The sequence below is a fragment of the Vicugna pacos genome, chromosome 20, assembly GCF_048564905.1.
Source record: "Vicugna pacos chromosome 20, VicPac4, whole genome shotgun sequence".
NCBI classification, from domain to species: Eukaryota; Metazoa; Chordata; class Mammalia; order Artiodactyla; family Camelidae; genus Vicugna; species Vicugna pacos.
The window spans coordinates 14,680,289-14,696,718 of NC_133006.1; positions in this window are offsets into that span (position 1 = coordinate 14,680,289).

Genomic DNA, 16,430 nt, shown 5'->3' on the forward strand with positions numbered 1-16,430 from the left:
ATCTTCAGATATTCCAAGGTAGAAAGGAAGAAGGCAAAGGATGCCAGGTGGAGGGAGCAGCTTGAACAAAGGCTTAGAGAAGAGAATGAGCTGGTGTGAAGGCCATCAATCTGGTTGGCACAGCAGGGTCATCCGAAGGGCGGTGGGCTGTGAAGAGCACCCGGCCTCGGTAATGAGTTAGAAGGTCAGCAGCTCGACTGTGCAGCCGGACTTGACAGCAGGCAGTAGAGCAAAGCACCAACTCTGGAATCACATGGACTGGAACCAGTTCCCGGCCAAGTCCCTTGGGCAAGTCATTTTATCTCTGACTTGGATTTCTCACATGTAAAATAGAGATATAATTTCCAACTCATAAAATACTTGTGAGGATTAAATGAGATGATGTATATGAAAACTTCTGGCATAGTACCTTGTAGATGCTTTTTTAAAAATGTTTATTGAATCTGAGAAAATGAAGGCAATGGGTGTGAACCACTCATTCAAGAAGTTTAGTCACGGAAAGAGGGAAACATATTGCACAATTGCCAGAGAGTGCAGAGCAGGGTCAAGGGAGGCTTTTTTTTTTTTTTTTTAAGTTGAGGAAGACCTGTGGGTGTTTGAAAGCTGAGGAGGATGGGTGCAGCCAAAGGATGGGCGGGCTGGTGATAAAAATGTTCTAAAACTGACTGCGGTGATGGTTGCACAACCCTGCGACTAGACCAAACCAGTGAATTCTCATTTTAAGTGGGTAAACTGTATAGCATGTGAATTACATCTCAAGAAAGCTGCTTTTAAAAAAGAAAAAGCAGGCTGGATAGAACCACATGCTCCTTTGGGAGGCAGGAAGCAGGTACTCGGCGAGGGCCCGCCTTAGAGAACAGAGGATGATACTGTGTTCCTCCAAGACAGGGCGGCAGACTGGTGGGCTCACTCCTTGGCACCATGGCCTACTAAGTGCCATGGTGCTGTGTCAGGGGCTGGGAGGCTGAGATGCCCTCAAGGTGCCCACAGTGCCTGGATGAGTCCAACATGAGCAGAGCCAAGGAGAAAGTACACAGAGTGTGGTGGTGGAAGCCTGGGGATGCTGCCCTGCCCCATCTCACAGTCGTCAACTGGAGGGGGTTGATCTCTCGATCTGAGATAGACTCACCCGTGGACTCAGAGCTGCGGTCAACAGACACTTGGGCTGTGACCAGGGGATGAGGCACAGCAAGGTAGGGTGCTCCCTAGCCTAACTGGGATAGTTATAGGATGTGCCCCATCATGGAAGAGGTCAGAGAGTCCTGAAGCCACCACCCCCGATCCTCAAGCCACTTCCATTAGACCTCGACAGGGGACCCCCAAGAACATTTATGGAGTCCTCATTGTGTACACAGTTTCAACCTACATGTGGTTTCTTTGTTTTCTTGAGTAAATGCCCCCCACTCCCAAAACACTATGGGTCCTGCTTTTCTGGTAAAGTGATGCTACTGATGACAGGTTGGTGGAGAGAGGCCTGGTGGGCTTGGGGACCAGGCAAGGCATCAGTTTGGGCCACAGAACACCTCCAAATGGACAAACCACAGTTGGAAGAGTACCAAGCGTCAAATTTATCTCTTGAATCAACAGTAGGAGTCTTTGGGAACACACCCCAGACCAACCTGTAATGTCAGGTGTTCAGCATGTCCTCAGGCATCAGGCTGTCCTTACCACCACCCAGAATTAATCACAGCCTTCCTCTTTGCCCCCACAGAGCCACAACCCTGCTCCCCCCATCTATGCCACTCCACCCTGCTCTGGGTTCATCAGGCAAACTGAGGCAGCCTGGGGGAGGGAGGGTCCTAAACAGAGTCCTGGGAACTAGCCCCCCTGGCTCTGTCCCCAACCTGCTGTGTGACTGCCCTCTGGGCTCTGTCTCCTCATCTGTGAATGCTGCCTGGCACAGAGTAAGGGCTCAGTAACTGTTAACTGTTTGTATTATTATGACTGTGAGGTAGGAGTGCTCAGTGGTCTCCAAGGTCCCTTCCAGCTCTGGCTGGAGTTCCGCCCACCCTATCATACTTGTCTGCATTTCTAATTATGCACAATTGTTGCAGTTATTTGTAACCTGGGCATCTCAAATCTGGATGACTCCTTGACCTTGGACCTCCTTGACTTATCCTTTCCTACAACATCCGATGCAAGGCTTACGCCCATAGAGCCCTTCCCAGCACCTCTGAGGGTTGGGGCATGGGGGGTCCTCACAAGTCTTTCCTCCTGAAGCCCTCTGCCATGTGGTGATCTGCTCCAAAGCTTCACTAGGCCTACGTCTATGTGGCAGGCTTTCGTGAAGGTTCACGGGTACGGTGGAAAATTACAGCACAGAGCAGGAAGCAGCTTCAACACTGAGGTGAAACAATGGGAGTCTGGGTAAATAAACCTCAGTACACACACAATGTAATACTGTGCAGGTGAAAAAAAAAAAGTGAAAGCTCCTGCTGTCCAAGGAACGATCACTAAGTAAATATCAAGCTGGGAGCAGGATACTGTGAATGAAGCAGGATATTGGGAAAGAAAGGAGGAGCTAGGGAAGGGACCATATATTTCTATACATTTGCTGTTTGTGCACAGAGTATCTCTGGGAAGCCACATGAGATACTGGTGGGTCACCTTAGTGGCTGGGAGTGGGGGCAACGGGGACTTTTCATTGTTAACACCTTTGTACACTTAAAATTTTGAAATATGCACATACGTTACCTACTAACAAAAAAATATATAAAAACATTTTAAATCAAGATGAGACTTCATTCTGCCTAGAGATTTCTCTGCTGGTCCTCACCCACTGGCCCTCTTTATAGGGCCCTACCGATACCCCTCTCTGCCCAGCTGCCTCTGAGATGCCAGCTTCCTCAACATCTTATAATATGCAAAACTCTCTCTCTTGACCTCATCTTCACCTCTTCAGGACATGCCTGTCTCACCCAAAGGGCGCATTGCTCTGTTTTCCCCACAAAAGAACCACTTCCTCAAGATGAAACATAGTACATTCCTAGAAAGCAGAAAAAGTGGCAGCAGCTTCAGTATTAAATGGCCCTTTCGTTTTTCTGCCGGGTCTGTTTCCGCCCCAGCCTCCCATCTGGACTGTGAGTTTCTTGAGGGCAGAAACCCATCTTATTCATCCTTTATCTCCGGCCTCGTGGGTGTTTGCCATGCACACCACGTCCTGTGTCCAGGGGACTCAGCATCCTAACGTCAGGAACTCCAATTTATCACATCTGTCCCTCCCTCAGTGCCTAGCACAGGAGGGCTCAGACCTCACACAAAGAGGACAGCCAGGAAATGTTTGTCATGTGGAATTGGGGTTTGCTGAGGTTAAGAGTGTGGATGTGGAAAGACAGACAGGGAGGGTGGAACATCAGCCAGACCTGGAGCAGGAAGGCAGCTGCTGTGTAATCATAACAGCTCATGTTAATCGAGCCTTTTGCTACATGCCAGGTGCTCCTCTAAACACTTCCATGTGTTAACTCATTTAATCTTCACAATAACCTTACCAACCACCAACCACCCTATTATTCCCATGGTACAGATAAGGAAACTGAGGCACAAAGCAATGAAGGAACTTGCCCAACATCATAGCTAACAAGGGGCAAAGCTGGGATTTGAACCCAGTCTGAACCCAGAGTATATGTTCCCAACTACTTAAATTGTCTCGCATGACCACAATATAAAGCATATGCTCTCCAGAGACAGGCTGGTCTGGTCACCGCATAAATGAGATGGAAGGGCTCAACCCAGCCAGAGCCTGGAGTGAGAGGTAGGGGAAAGGCCTTACAGAATCTCCCTCTGCAGAGATTTTTCCAGGACAGGGAGGGCCACCCTCAGTCTAGGCCTGCTTGGAAGCAGCGTGCGGGACAAGATCACCTTCCAAGGTCTTCATCATCTTCTGATTCACACCTGAGCTGAGAGCCCTAAGGGCAGAGTCTATGGTTGGGGGTCCCTCACTGTGTACAGTTTGGACCAATGCCAGAGGTTAAACGTACAGAGCAACACAGATCCTAAAGAGAGACAACTGTCGATCTGACCCCAAATCCCTGCCTAGCAGGCAGGAGACGAGAAGCCTGGGCCTTCCAGCTCCCAGACTGCCAACCCCAGGTCAGAGCGGCCTGACCCCCTCCCCCACCACCCGTGCTCCCAAGTGTACTAGCGTGAACATCCCAGCTCAGGCACGTGTGCCCCACATCCCCCCAAGGTGGGACAATCCTCAGCTCTTCCCCCACCCCAGGAAACCCATTCATTCACTCATTCTCCCACAGCTTCTCACTAAGGTTGCTATGCTAGAAGCCCCACATTAGGCACCAGGGATGCAGGTCCACCTAGAAGTTACCATCCAGTGGAGAAAAGTAGCACCTGAACAAAGAAACACATACTAAAGGTCCTTATTGGTTAGACAGGAAAGGGAATCTGTGAGCCCGATGGATGCAGGAGTCAGTCAAGGCTTCTTAAAGGAGTTAATGTGTGAGCTGAACCTTGGGAAAAAAAAAAAAATGAGGTCAGGGGGAGCAGAGGAGGGGATGAGCTTTCCAGGCAGCGCTGAGGCCATCTCATTTGTGTGGCTGCCAGGCCAGCCTCTCTCCAGAGAGCATATGCTTTATATTGTGGGAGACTGCTGGCCAGCTGGGAAGGGTGGGTCGTCTGGGGTGACTGGCATGTGGAGCCCAAGAGTAACAGCCACAGGCAAGACAGAGAGGGGAGGGGAGCAGAGGGCTGTGAGCCACATGGGCCCTTGCAGGGTCCTGGGTTTATGCTGCAGAAGACCGAGAACCACGGAGGGGCAGTAAGCAAGGGCGTGACATGGTCTTCTTTCTGGCTTTGAAAGACCATTCTGGCGGGGAAAAGAAGGATCTGCAGGGAGGGAACCCTGAGCGTTGGCAGTCAGCCTCATGGTCTGCGGACCCCTCCTGGCCTTCACACCTCCTGCCCCTGTCGACATGTGTTTGAACCACGTTTGACCCACAGGCATGTTAAGGGAAGAGAAAGAAAGAGGACCCACACATGGCTGGTCTGGACACTGTCCTAGGCCCCAAGGTGGGTAATGCCAGGTCCAGCTGGTCCCCACTGCTATCGACTGTAACTCTAGTAGGGGCTCAGAGAAGAGCAAAGAGAGCCTTTCATGGGGGAGGAGAGACTGGACAATAGGTTTGAGATTTTAAGATGACAGCAAACCATTATTGAGTGCTTAGCACATGCTGGGCACTGTCTCAAGGCTTTATACATATTAATCCTATGAAGTAGGTTCTATTATTGTCCTCATTTTACAGAATGAAGCCAGTAAAGTCCCACAGTGTCTACCATGGGGATTCAAATCCAGAGTCTGACTCCTTTTGTTTATACAATAAATACTTAGTGAGCACTTACTATGTGCCGGGCACTGTCTGGGCACTTAGGACACAAAGGTGGATTAACAGCAAATTTACAGATAGAACATGTATGCTGTGCTACCTCCCTAGGGTGGGATGAACAGAAATGACGGTCAGTCCTCCTGCCTGGAGAGGATGCTCACTGCTCCAGGGCATTACTGGCTCACCTGCCAAAGTGCAAGAACAGCCCCTCTGCTAAGAAGCTGGTGGCATCTGGGGCTCGTGACCCACACTCTGACAGCCAGGCTACTGGACCAAGGTCCCAGGGCTCACACCCTGCGGCACCCTCACCACTGGGAAGAGTGCCCCTCCCACAGCCTCTGTGGGCTGAGCTCAGACTCTTGGCAGCCACTGCGGAGAGGTTGGGAGTGAGAAGGGTGAAGGACAGTCTGCTAGGCAGACGTCACAGGAGAAACAGTGGAGACTCAGTTTCTCCCTCCCTAGCCTGTTCCTGACCCTGCAGCTCAGGGGGCCTCTCCCAGACCTGGGGACCAGGGTATGTAGGCAGAGGGAAATGGCAGGACACTGGGGTAACTGGGCTGCTCTCCTGCTTGGGTGGTCAACGACTACCTCTGCAGCAGTGACTCAGCGGCAGCCACTAAAGTCAGCACGAGGCAGAGAGGGCTTTGGTGTTGCAATCTTGCGCCAGCTGCTCCAGGCAGGTGGGCTGAAGGCCAGGTCAGCCTCAAGGGTGTAGACTAGGGTAGGCGTGTGTATTGGAGGGATCTTTGGGGGTTTTCTTGAATTCATAGGCCAAGGGCAAGAAAGACATTATCTGAGTTTATATTCCTGCAGCAGGCTCTAAAGAGCCCCTGCCATGCCCTTCTCCCAACCAGTTTCTTTCTTCCTTGCCTCTCCCCAAGAACCTCCCTGAAATGCTGTCTCCTCCAGGAAGCCTTCCCAAACTGACAGGAGATAATGCTCCTCTTCACCTCTGATTCACATGCTAATGCATACACTGACTCAAGTCTTCTCCAGTGTTTTCCTCAAACTGTCATCAAAGTTAGGGATTACAACAGGCCCATGCCTCCTAACACAATGGTCAAAGTTTTTTCAGTATCTTATCTTTCAGCTTCAAATATGTGTGAGCTTTGCATTTGACTACAGGATATATCCATACATACCTGTTATTATAGTTTTTAAATGTCTTAAGTTACTTGCCAGGTGAATCATAATTTTTCTCCTAATAGTTTCAAGGAAATTGATGCTCCAAGAAGATGCCTCATGTTTAACCTGTAACTTTGTAAACTGCCTGCAACTTCAGCATGAGCATCATGCACGCCTCCATTGGAGGACCAATGAGGCAATAAACTTCAACTGGAAAGACACTAAGAGCTTCTTGCTGGTCCAGAGACACTGAGCGCTGCAGTCCTTAGCAACAGACAGGTAGGGGGTCAGCTGGAGCCCCCTCTGTGGTCACCTCTGGTAACAGAGTGCTGTTCAAATATTATCCTCTTTTATGGGTGCCATGCTATGACCATGGTTAGGAAGCACTTATCTAGAACAGTGGTTCTCAAACTTGCCTGTAAATTAGAATCCCTTGAGGATCTTTTAAAAATCCTGATGCTCAGGTCACAACCTATACTAATTAAGTCAGCATCTCTGAGGATGAAATCCAGTCAAGGGTCGTTTTTAAGGCTCCCACTAAAGATTTCAAAGTGCAGCTGAGTTTGAGAACCAGGGATCTGGGCCAACCCCTTTATAATGCAGGTGGAGATGCTGAGACTCGGGGAAGAGAAGTGGTTGCCCAAGGTCACGCAGCATGGCAGTGGCTGGACCCAAGTCTTCTAGTGCCCAAGGCAAGCCTCCTTTGGCTATGCCCCCGCCCCCAACCCCCATGTTGCTGTAGAAACCGAGCTGGCCAACAGCTACTCCCACTTGGGGTTTTTGGCGCAAGGCTGTCTCAGAGGAGGAGATCCAGGACAGGCTGACAGAGTCCCCTTACTATAACGTGCCCCCACCAAGCAGCCCCTGAAGCTGGCAGCCCCTTAGGGCAGTGCCCAACCGAGGAATTCTCCAGGCCCGGACACCACTCTGGATTTAACAGGAGCTCAGGGAGACTAGGGGGACGGGTGGGGCTTGTGGCAGGGACACCAAAAGGAGATGTGCTAAGGCCACAGGCGAAAGAACTAGGGGCAGGGACGGATGATGACTTGCCTGACCCCACCCTGTGGCGCCCCAGTACTCCCCACTCCCTCCATTTCCCACCCTCCCAATGACGTACTGACCCCTGCTGTCCACCTTGTTGCCCTCACCCCTGATGGGAGGTGACAGAGATGCTGGCAGCCTGCGGACTGTCAGCAACTGTTTTCATTCTGGGGTCTGGCTGGGCTTGATAGGTCCCTGCAGGGCCCCGCAAGGTCCTATATCCAGGTCATCCTGTCTGAGAGGTCCACACACACTAAACAGAACCTCTGGAGGCAGAGGAGGCATCCCAGGGGTCTGATCCACTGGACTTGGGGCATTCATGGCCCTTGGGCAGGTAGGTGGAGTTGTAGAAGACAAAGAGGCTGAATGAGGGGGTAGTCAACCCTTCTGTCCCCTTCCTCCTCTGTCTTCTAACCCAGGGCTTCTCAACTCTGCGAGCAGAGAGAAACTCGTGAGGAGTTTTTTGTTTTGTTTTGTTTTTTAAGTGCTGATACCTAGGCTCCAGCCCCTAGGATGTTCAATTTAGCTGCTGGATCTAATTCTGGGAGGCTGGGGAATCATCTGCTTTCAAAGTTCCACATGTGATTCCAACATGAAGCCTGACAGAGTCATGCAGACAGGAGGATGGATTCTGTAACCAGGCAGAGGGTCAGGGAAAGGGTCTGCCCTTTCTGGGGGTGCAGGGGAAGTAATATACCCCGAGCCTCCCTCTTCCAGTCCATCATCAACACCGTGCAGTAAAAAGTCACGGCTGGAGCATGCGCACATGCTGGTCCTGGCTCTCCCCTTTCCTTGCCTTGGGCAAATTACTTGGCTTCTCAGAGCCTCAATTTGTTTATCCATAAAATGGAGAGAATAATTGCCACCCGAGAGGTACTTGTGATCATTAAGTGATTACATCTGCACAGTCCTGAGCACATAGTAAGCAATCAATAAGAGGTAGCCTTTTATTATAAAAAATAAAAGCCAATATGTACACCCATGTTCACAGCAGTATTATTAACAGTAGCTAAAACGTGGAAGCAATCCAAGTGTCTGTCCAGCGACAGAAGAAAAGCTAAGCAAAATGTGGTCTATACATAAAATGGAGTATCATTTGGCCTTAAAAAGGAAGTTCTAGAATATGCTATAATATGGATGAACCTTGAGGACATTATGCTAAGTGAAATAAGCCAGTCACAAAAAAGACAAATACTGTATGATTCCTCTTACATACTCTTACATGGAGTATGTCAAAATACTTGGTGTAGTCAAAACCTGAGAGACAGAAAGTATAATGGTGGTTGCCAGGGGCCAAGGAGAGAGGGGAATGGGCAGTTAGTGCTTAATGGGTACAGAGTTCCAGCTTTACAAGATGAACAGAGTCCTGGAGATGGACGGTGGCGAAAGCTGCACATTATGAAAGCATTTTACACAGCTGAGCTGTACACTTGAAAATGGTTAGGATGATCAGTTTTATATTAGGCATATTTTACCAGAATTTTTAAAATGTGGAAGAAGTAAAACCACAGCCAGAATTGGTGCTACAGCTGACCCGGGCCTGAGCAAGGCTGTTTCCAGGGAAGGATGGATACACGGCCCAGCCTTCAGGCCTCTCCTTCTGAGACGACACAGGGAGACAGATGCACAATGAATGAACTCAGGATTTACACTGCTAATAAACAGGAAATAATAGATGGGTTTAAATATTTACATGGTATGCAGGCTTCAGGGTGAAGACATTACTGGGGAGGACAGAGAGGATGAGGGGGAAGAGGGAGCGGGAGACATAAGGAGAATGTAAACCCTAGTAGAAAATGGTGGGGGGGGTGAGGCTGCTCAAATATGCGTTTCAGGAGCATCCAGGAGGAGGGGGACCCCTGTCCAGGCCCCAGGAAGTGTGCTAGAGCCTGGGCCATGCAGCCCTTCCTTCCACGGGAGATCCTTGTTTACCCTGCGAGGCTGGAAGAGAATGTAATCAAATTATGACTCGTTGTTCTAAATTACCATCTCCAGTGGGGAAGGCAGGCAGGCAGGCAGGGAGCCTGGAAAGGGGAAACAAGATGTTTTCCAGGACGCTGTTTGTTTGTTCGTTCTCCAGCTCCCTCTGTCCCCAAGCCCTTTCCTCCCTTTCTGCCTTCCCTATCCTGGCCTCTCCCTCCCTCTTTCCTGAGCTCTGCTCCCTCCCCCCACAAGCTCCTGGGGCAGATGGGAGTGGGGGTGCAAAGCAGGCACCACTTAGTCTCAACAGGCGACCATGAGTAGGACCACAGGAATATTCAGGTAACTGGGACTACCTGACCAACCGTAAAGAATTTTTCCAGCCCCTCCCTCCTCCCAGCCAAAGAGAGCAAATACAATCCCTGTATTTCTAGACATCAGGTCACTTGACTGACTAGGACTCTGTCTCTAACTTGCTGTGTCACTTTGGGCAAGTCGCTTGCCCTCTCTGGAGCTGGGAGGTCATTCCAGAAAGAGGAACCCCCTCTGCCTGCCCCTTCTCACCTCCCAGGACTGCTGTGAGAACAAGGGAGGAGTCCACCAATCAGTGACCCTCAGATCTGGGAGCCTGGAGGACTGCGGAAGCTGGCATGCACAGGCCTGCAGGGGCTGGGGCAGCTGGGGGTGTGGAATGGCCCCCACAGAGATCCCAGGATCCACCTGACCTGGAAGCTGGGAGCTAGATGCCCCCCTAAAAGCATCCCACCCATCCCCTGGCCTCCACTCAAGCCCCATGCGGTTTCTCAGAGAGGAGGGTAGTAGGGACATAGGTCCCTCTGAAAGGTCAGATGCGCTAGAAAGCGGAAAGCAAACAAGGCCTTCTCCCTCTCCCTGTATTTGCTGCACCTTCCAAAACCCACAGGACTGAGCAGAGAGGTGGCTCCACTTCCTCCCCTGGGTTCTCACACCCCAAGGCCTGGTAGCTTGTGTTGATAAATACAACCAAAAATCTTCTCAGGGGTCAAAAGGAAACTGTGAGCAAAGGGGAAAGGTGACATTTTTCCAAGCATGACAGATCTCGCTCTCTCTTCCTCACACACACACACACACACACACATGTGTACACATGAGCTGTGCATAGAGCACATACCACACGGTCATGAGACTCATGTCACTGATAAAATCTAGTTTACATTCTTTTATTGTTAATACCCTTAACTTTAATCAATTCACCCAGAAACTGTCAGATCCAAAGTGCACCCAGAGGCTGCCACAAGTCAGGAAGGACAGCGCTGAGGGCGTGCTGGCACAGCCCTTTCCTGACCCTACAGTCTTCTCACTGCTCACAGCACCTTCCAACCCCCACCCACCCACCTCCACCCAAAGGCAGGCTTCCTGAGGGGCCTGCAGTGGCTTCTGTAGGGACAGCAGAGCCAGCATGAAGGAAAAGAGGAGGAAGCTTAGCTTCCCTGGCTCCCAGTCTCTCCCCTAACCCTGGCCCCAGGTCGGAGGTGCAAAGGATGTACTTCAGCTCTAAAGTGATGGAGCCATCAAGTCAGAGATGACCTCAGAGACTCACACCCAACCTTTCACTCTTCAGATGAGGTCACCGGAGTCCAGAGCAGCCCAAGGACATGCCCCAGGTCACACGGCCAGGATCGTCCCGGCGTCAGAGCTCCCTAGGGGAAGCTGGGACATCTCACTGAGACCCCACTGCAGCCTGACCCTCCTTCTGCCTGATCCTCCTTCCCCTTTAGCAGACCCCAGTCCTAAGAGCACTGCCTAGAACATTCACTGTGTGCTAACCTCTGCCCCCGAGTCCACTTCTCAGGAACTAAATCTGTGGCATACTCCGAATACAGGGTGTGAGTTTCCACTGTACTGAGAATGGAAACTTGCACCTTACTTAGGGAAATAAACTTACCCAAAGGAAGACAAAAAATAAACAGCTCCACGGGGCACATGGAAGATGAAGAGGACATGGCCCTTGTCCCTGGCAGAAGTGGGAAGGGAAAGCAAATCCACCAGCTGACAGTCAAGCTATTGAATGAAGGCTCTGCAAGAGCAAGACGGCAACTGGCAGAGATGCCTGTAAAGTCCTGCGTTGGGGTCAGTCTGCCAGAGGAGCAGATCAGAGTGTGAGCACTTTGACACCACGGCATCCACATGAGGATGAGTGTGAGGTTAGTGTACAAGTCCACTGGGCCAGGCACATTCTCTCTCAATCTGGGGACCTTAAAAGATGTAAGGTGTTGATATGGGGGTGCTAAGAGCCCAGTTATATCCTGTACTAGTTTGGACCAAAACAGTGTGTTTTGGGTGCCAGTGTTATCTTCCAATAATTTCAATGCCATAGTGTAGAAGAGAGTCAGAGGGCACAGCAAGGACCAGCAGGCATAAGTCACAGAGGGGCAGATGTGGGCTGTCCAAGAATGGAGCAGGCCATCTTGCAAAGCACTGTGTTGCCATCAGTGGGAAATATCCCCTAAAAGAGCCTCGTGGATTAGGGTCATGGTGCAGGCTGCTAACTCCTTTGACATCCATTCTCTCCTTTTTCCTTAGTGGTAACAGCATTTCTTTTTTTTTCTTAAATTAAAGTACAGTCAGTTACATGTCAATTTCTGGTGTACAGCACAATGTCCCAGTTATGCATATGCATACACATATTTATTTTCATATTCTTTTTCATTAAAAGTTATTTCAAGATATTGAACATAGTTCCCTGTGCTATACAGAAGAAACTTTTTTAAAATCTATTTTTATACATAGTGGCTAACATCTGTAAATCTCAAACTCCCAAATTTATCTCTTTCCACCCCTTTTCCCCAGCAACCATAAGATTGTTTACTACATCTGCGAGTCTGTTTCTGTTTTGTAGATGAGTTTATAGTGTCCTTTTTTTTTTTCGATTCCACATATGAATAATATCATAAGGTATTTTTCTTTCTCCTTCTGGCTTACTTCAGTTAGAATGACGATCTTTAGGTCCACCCATGTTGCTGCAAATGGCATTATTTCTTTTTTCTGGCTGAGTAGTATTCCATTGCATAAATATAATTAGTAGTAACAGCATTTCTGATTCTTAGTTGTACACGTGGCTGCCCAAAATTAAGACACTTCCCCGAAGCTCTTACTGCTAGTTATAGCTATATAACTCAGTCCTGGAAATATATGGGATATAAGCTAAAGTACACACAACTTCCAGAAGGTAGTTTTCAAGGATGGCAGGTTAGGCCATTCTTTCTTTCTCCTTTCTTCTCCCTAGATTATATGGGCAGAATGGCTGGAGCTCAAGCCATCAGGTGGCAGAGCAACATGCTAGAAGGAGCCTGGGTTTCAGAATCCTTTGCCATCTTATTTAAGTTACTGCTATTTGGAGTTTTCTGTCATGTGTAGATGACTCAACTCCTAATTAACCCAGCGGTGACCATTTTTCTGTCCAGCACTTTCCCTTTTTCTTGAAACAGTACTTCCCTTGCTTGGGGAAACTCCTCTTCTTTCTGCCTTTCCTGCAGCCTTTCCATATAGTTCACGGGGGCCTGCCTAGTGTCTCAGTCCTTAGTGTCTCAAGGCTGGGAACTGCTGGCAGTCTCAGCCTCGTGAGGAGACAGCGAATGAATTAAGCCAAAGTGCAGAGGGAGACAGAGACAAGAGGAGGAGGGGAAGAGCCTGATGGTGGTCGAGCCTCTGGCCCCAGGTGTCCCGAGGCCCCACTGAACCCTGCCCATCCTGGGTTGGGTCTAAGAGTAGCAAATGTCCTTTCCAAACTGGATGACTGTCACAACCAGAGAGTCCTGGCTAGTGTGGAAAAGCATGTCATCAAGACTAGCAGTAGAGTGGCAGGAAGGAAAGAGAGTGTGCGATGGAGGAACTCCTGACAAAGGAGGCAACGGGTGGGCCAGGCTTTGAAAGAAGAAGGGCTCTGACTAGGAGATGAGGGAGGGCACCTCTGAAGAGGAACACGGGGGAGTGGAGGAGGGAAGGAAAATGAGCACGGGTGGGTTTTGAGAGTCTGGAAGAGTAGGAAGGGCTGGGGAGGCACATCACCGAAGTCCCCTTCTGTCAAGCTGCAGAGTTGGGACTTTATTCCCTTCAGTCAGCGGTTCTCAGACTGTAGTCTTCCAGGAATTCCTTAAAAATGCAAATTCAGATGCCAGCTGTGGGCAATGAGATACCATGGAGCAGGGAGATGATTGGGATGTTTAGGAAAATCAGACAGAGACAACAGAGGAGATTGGAGATGGGGAAACTGAAGCATTGGAAGGTAATGGAAATTTAAATGCTAAGAAGAAGGGGAAATCATGAGGTAACTTTGACATTTATGAAACTTATGAAAACTTTGGAAATTGGATGAGGGCTGGGGGGCAAGTCAATCCATTTCTCTGTGAGTGCCAGGGAGACTGACAGCCCTGATGGCGTTTATCAGGAAGGCGGCGGTGGCCTTACTTAGACACAGTGTGCATTTAAGCTCCTTCAGAAGAACCCAACAGCAACTTCTATGAGCAGTCAGAGGCAGAGGCTGGGGCTCAGAGGAGCACTGCTCTGGGTTTTGGACTTGTCAGGCTCAAGGTGAAAGCCCAAGAATGAAAGTGGCCAAGATCTCTGAAGAAGAGCAGCGTGGGGAGGAGGAACCTGAAGCCTGAACTCCATCACCCGGGGTTACAAGGATGGGAGTAGTCATAGAACCACAGTTCTAGGACCAGACCAGACTCCTCACAGACAGAAACTGAGGCCCAGAGAGCATGAGCATCCGACTTCAGGTTGCCAGCTGGTTAAAGCAGAGCCCAATTTTCCGTCTGCAGCTCCTTCATTTTGCTTTTGTAGATGTCCCCATGTGTGTGCAGGGGACAGCATCTCCCCGGGTGACATTTTGTACCCATTAGCAAAAATGTTCCAATAATTCAAAGTGTTATAAAAGATTAAAAACTTCTTATGCAGGAACCGAATTCAGGCACCAGGAGAAAGAAATCTGATGAGCTTCTCAGCCTGACAGGGACATGAGGGCCTTTTCTGAAAGGGCACCTAGCCTTCTGCAGGAATGCCCAGCCCCAGCCAGGGCTTGCTTGGTTTGGGAAGAAACTGAGATGAGCGGGTCTCACTGGGCCCAACCACTGGCTGAAGCTGGAGTGAGGCTAATGCCAGCCAAGCGCTGGGGGTCCGGACAAGTGATGGTGCACTCACCTGGAGAGGCTTCTGGCCTGTGCTTGGGGAGGGTACACACCGGCACTGAAGGCTTTCTCTCCTCTGGCAGTTTTGTTTGGGGCTTCCTTCCTCTGGCCTCACTTTCCTGAGAGGTTCTGGGGTTCTCACCAATTCCACTTCTCTTTTGTATTTCCCTCACTTATCTGTAATCAGGGAGCAGCACGCCCTAGTGATCCAGCATGAAAATGAAGCAGTTTTGCTTTACAATCAATCTGTTATACGGTCCATTTTGGTTTTATGCACTTTTGCTGAATATGTGTTTTATTTCACTTAAAAAAATTTTTTTAAGGGAAGAGAGGGGTGGGGGGAGGAGAAAGCAAATAAATCCCTGGGCAATCACCCAGTTTACAAAATATTACTTTGTAAGAGCTTGCACCCCTGGAGAGTGTTCCCCTGATTCATGTAATCATTTGTTTATGAAAGGCACATAGTAGCTGTTCAACTGATACTTGCTGGCAAAATGAATCAAGGAAGGAATAAGGGGAATAAGATGAGTAACTTGGACAGAGGAAAAGAAACAATGCTGAAAATTTGATGGAAAACACTGAATGAGTGAGGACTCTGGACACACCCCAGTTGTTTCCAGGCTCATTGCGTCAAACAGGGCACACCTGTAGGTAGAGAGGCTGCCACTGAGCAAGTGGTTCTTTGTCCAAGGTCTCCTCGCTCACCCCCACCCACACCTGTTTGGAGGCAGTAGTCCAAACAAGCAGGGATCTGTCCTTTTCTAAAGGTCGTGGGAAACCGAGGTGAGAGCAGCCAGGAAAGCCCAAAGCCAGCAATCCTGGCTGTCCCACAATCCCAATGGAGATGCTGTCCCTTCCCTCATCTGCACAAAGCCAGTCAGGGAGGAGGGGCAGTGGCTGCAAAGGAAACCAGACCCTTGCCGGGAGGCACCCAGCCTGAGCTCCTGGCCAGGGCAGGGCAAGCCATGTGTTGTTATAGTTTGAGTGACCAGCTGGGAATCAGCAGGGGGTTTGTAAAGAAATCACATTAATTAGGAGAAAGCAAACAGGACCAGCAATCTCTCTGCCAGCCGTTTCTCCCGGTTTCTCTCACAGCCCCTCCCTCCCTCATCCCAAATCCATCAGCTCTCGCCACCATCCAGGCCTGTTCCCTGCCTCTGCTCACTCACAGCGAACATCTGTGTGGCTCTTGGCTCTGACCCGCTCTTCCTGGGCGAGGAGGAGAGGAAGGCTGGAAGAGCACGTTTATCCACAGCTGGGACCAGAACTTCCTCAGCCCCACAGCCATAGACAGGCTGACCCACCCATGGCTTCCTAACTCTTGCTTTTGCTCTGACCTGAGCCGGCTGTCCTGTTGGCTGCAGCAAGTCACTTAGATGGATCATTTCTGCTGTGAGTTTAAGTTTTTCTTGGCAAACTGAACACTTCTGGGTTCATCTGTTGTGAATATTTCCCTGAACATCTTCATTCGGACGGTTTACTTGGGACTTGAGTCATCTCCAGATTGAAGATAGAGGGTCCAGGACAAGGGGTGGAGGCAAGAAGGAAGATTTTTTTGAGGAAATGGGGTGGGAGCAAGGGGGCTGGGCTCCTGGGAAGAGGAGGTGGATGGAAGATTGTGTCAGGATCAGGAGTAGTTCATCAGCCTCCCTTCTCTCACACGTGTGCAAACAGGGTCATTACTGTTCTACAAGTTCCAGGATTGCTACTGCAGCTGGAAATAGTTCTTCCCGTGCGTGAGAGTGACTCTGCCAACACCTCAGAAACTATGGCTCTTGAAAAGAGCCTCTCCTTTGGATGGCAACTACCATCTTGCAGCCCCCAAAGAAAAGCCCTCACT